The 4,233-nt window shown below is 33.5% G+C and overlaps 1 pseudogene; it reads right to left on the bottom strand.

Moving 5' to 3' along the window:
- Positions 1-589: 589 nt before the first annotated feature.
- LOC110588603 lies at positions 590-956 on the bottom strand (annotated as a pseudogene).
- Between the last annotated feature and the right edge of the window lie 3,277 nt (positions 957-4,233).

Raw genomic sequence — 4,233 nt, 5'->3', positions numbered from 1 at the left:
ATATTTCAATTAAAAAAAAGAAAGAGAAGAAAGAAAAAATAATAGGGAGCAATGAAAGGAGAACATGATTGGACTTGAACCTGGGAAAGCCAGATATCCAGTGTAGATGATTATGTCATCTGCAAAGGTAGTTTTATTTATGTCTTCCCAATCCGTATACCTTTTATTTTCCTTTCTTGTTTTATTACATTAGCTAGAACTTCCAATATGATAGTTGAAAAGAAGGAGTGAGAGGAGATATCCTTGCCTTGTTCTTGATATTAGTGGGAAAATTTCAAGTTTTTCATCATTAAGTATGTTAGCTATAGGGTTTTTTGTTTGTTCGTTTTGGGGGGGGGGGGGGGGGGAGTGTGTTGTAGCTATTCCTTATCAAGTTGAGGAAATTCTCATGTATTCCTAGCTTATTAAGAGTATTTGTCAAGAACGGGTGTTGGATTTTGTCAAATGCTTTTTCTGCACCTATTGATATGATCATGTGATCTTTCTTTTTTGGCCTGTTAATGCGATGGATTACATTAATTATGCTTGAATGTTTTTTTTTTTTTTTCCAAGAGAACAAATCTACACCTTTATTTACTTTTCATTAAATTTAAATCCTTGAGGGGTACAGCATCACACGGATTCTGTGGCCAATGGTTTTAGCAGGAAGGTTGCTTCGGAATTTGGCACGAACCATGCCACTGTTTCCATGAGCACGAGTTACTTTTCCCCAGATGACTCTGGTTGTTTGGTTTGCCACCAGGAGTCACTGTGTTGTTCTTTGCTTTGTACACATAAGCACATCTCTTGCCTAGATAGAATTCCGTTTCATCTCGAGCATAAACACCTTCGATTTTAAGAAGAGTTGTGTGCTCCCTCTGGTTCCGGAGACCCCACTTATAGCCAGCAAAAATGGCCTTGGGCCACAGCCTTCCAGACATTATTTGGCGTTATAGGAGTCCTGTTCCCAGCAGGCCTCCACAGACTCCAAGATGGCGGAAAAAGCTATGCTTGAATGTTGAACCAGCTTTGTATACCTGGGATAAATCTCACTTGGTTATGGTGTATAATTCTTTTTTAATACATTGTTGGATTCTATTTGCTAATATTTTGTTGAGGATTTTTACATCCATGCTCAAAGAGAAGTTAATCTGTAATTTTCTTTTTTTCATAATGTCTTTGTCTGCTTTTGGTAGTAGAGTGATGCTAGCATCACAGGATGAGTTAGGAAGTATTCTCTCTGTTTTTGTCCTCTGAAAGAGACTGTAAATAACTGGTATATTTTCTTCCTTAAATGTTAGGTAGAATTCAAAAGTGAATCCATCAGGCCCCTAGCTTTCTGTTTGGGGAGGTTATTCGTTATCCACTCAAATTCCTTAATAAATATAGGCCTATTCAGTTTTTCTGTTTTTTCTTGTATGAATTTCGGCATTGTATGTGTCTCAGGAATTGGCCCATTTCATCTAGATTATCAGTTTATGGGCATAGAGTTAATTCATACTATTCCTTGATTATCCATTTAATGTCCAAGGGATCTGTGGAGATGTCCCTCCTTCTATTTCTCACATTAGTAGTTTATATCGCCTTTCTTTTCTTAGCCCTGCTAAAGGTTTATCAATTTTATGTATCTTTTCAAAGAACAAGTGTTTGGTTTTGTTGATTGATTTCCTATTTTCAGTTTCTGTTTATTGTTTCTATTCTTCTGCTTACTCTGGATTAATTTGCTCTTCTTCTTCTTCTTCTTATTTTTTTTAATTTCCTAAGGTGGAGACTTAGGTTACTGATTTTAGATCTTTCTTCTTTTCTAATATATTCATTTAATGTTATAAATTTCCCTCTATGGACTGTTTTCGTTACATCTCACAAACTTTGCTGTGTTTCCATTTTTATTTAGTGCAAAATATTTTTAAATCTCTCTTGAGATTTCTTCTTTGATTCTTGATTTATCTGGAAGTGTGCTGTTTAATCTCCATGTATTTTGAGATTTTCCACTTACCTCTCTGTTACTGACTACTAACTTAATTCCATTGTGGTCTGAGAGCAGACATTGTATGATTCCAATTTTTTTTTCAGATTTGCTAAAGTGTATTTATCTTCCAGAATGTGGTTTGTCTTGGTTGAATGCTTCATGTGAGCTTAAGAGGAATGTCTGTTATGTTGTTTGATGAAGTAGTCTGTAGATGTCCACTATAGCCAGTTGATTGATGGTTTTGTTGAGTTCAACTCTGTCCTTATAGATTTTCTTCCTACTGTATCTGCCCATTTCTGATAGAGGGGTATTAAAGTCTTCAACTCTGATGTGGACTCATCTATTTCTCCTTGCAGTTCTTCCTCATATAGTCTGATGCTCCATCAGTAGGCACATACATGTTAAAAGTCATTATGTCCTCTTGGAGAATTGATGCCCTCATCATTTTGTAATGCCCTTCTTTATTGCCAATAATTTTCCCTGCTTTGAAATTTTTCTTTGTGTGCAATTAATAGAGCTACTGCTTTTTTAAAAATTAGAGTAATCATAGTATATGTTTCTTTATTCACTTACTTTTAGTCTTTGTGTCTTTATATGTGGGCTTCTTGTACACAACATATATTTGGATCTTGTTTTTTTGATCCACACTGACAGTCTCTGTCTTAATTGTTCAATTTAAACCATTGATATTTAAGGTGACTATTGATATAGTTGGATTAATATTTATCATATTTATTACTGTTTTCTATTTGTTGTTTTTGTTCTTTGTTACTTTTTGTCTTCTACTCTTTTTCTGCCTTTTAATTGAACATTTTACATAATTCCATTTTTTCTCCTTTCTTAGCATATCAGTTATACTATTTTTAAAACTTTTTTTGGTGGTTGTTCTAGAGTTTCCAATATATATTTATTATGAATCTAGGTGTACTTTTTAATAATACTATACCACTTCATGGACAGTGTGAGCACCTTTTAATAACAAAATAATCTTTAATTCCTCTCTCCCACACCTTGAATCATTATTGTCATTAATTTACCCTATTATAGCATATGGAAGCATATATATAAATATATATACATATATATGGCATATACATAAGCACATATAATCAAATACATTGTTTCTGAAAGAAAAGAATCATATGATCATCTCAATAGACATAGAAAAATATTTAATAAATATTGATGAAAGAAACTGAAGGAGACACAAATAAATGGAAAGATATCCCATGCTCATACACTGGAAAAAGTAATATTGAATATTGCTAAAATGTCTATAGATTCAATGTAATCCCTATCAAGACTCCAATGGCATTTCTTACAGAAATAAAAAAAAATACTCCTAAAATTTATGTGGAACCACAGAAAACCCTGAATAACAAAAGAAGTCCTGAAGGAGAACAATGAAGGAGGCATCATACCTCCTGATTTCAAACTATACTATAAAACTATAGTAATTAAAACAGTATGGTACTGGCATAAAAACAGACGAATAGATGAATAGGACAGAATCAAAAGCCCAGAAACAAATCCAAGCATTTACACCTTAACTAACATTTGATAAAAGAGCCAAGAATATTCAATGGAGAAAAAAACAGTGTCTTTAATAAATGGTGTTGGGAAAATTGGATAGTCACATGTAAAAGAATGAAAGTTGATCCCTATTTTACACCACTTACGAAAATTAGCTCAATTAGATTATTAAAGGCTTAAATGTAAGACCTGAAACCATAAAACTCCTAGAAGAAACCAAGAAAAAAAATCTCCTTGACCTGGATCTTGGTAATAATTTTTTGGAAATCACACGTAAAGCACAAGCACCAAAATCAAAGTAAACAAGTGGGACCACATCAAACTAAAAAGCTTCTACACAACAAAAGAAACCATCAACAACAGAGTGAAAAGACAACAAATGGAATGGGAAAAACATATTTGCAAATCATGTATCTGATAAGGGGTTAATACCTAAAAAATACATAGAACTCATACAACTATATAGCAAATTTGATAACAATAACAACAGTAATAATCCAATTCAAAAAGAGCAAAGGACCTGGATAGATATTTTTCCAAAGAAGACATGTGAATAGTCAACAGGTACATGAAAAGATATTCATCAGCACTAGTCGTTATGGAAATGCAAATTAAAACCACAAGGAGATATCACCACCTGCCTGTTAGAATGGCCATCATCCAAAAGACAAGAGAGAACAAATGCTGGTGTGGTTGTGGAGAAAAGGAAACCCCTTTTGCATTTGTTGATGGAATTGTAAATTGACACAGCC

Source organism: Neomonachus schauinslandi, chromosome 2, assembly GCF_002201575.2.
Source record: "Neomonachus schauinslandi chromosome 2, ASM220157v2, whole genome shotgun sequence".
Classification (NCBI taxonomy): domain Eukaryota; kingdom Metazoa; phylum Chordata; class Mammalia; order Carnivora; family Phocidae; genus Neomonachus; species Neomonachus schauinslandi.
This window is presented reverse-complemented; position numbering and strand designations above follow the sequence as displayed.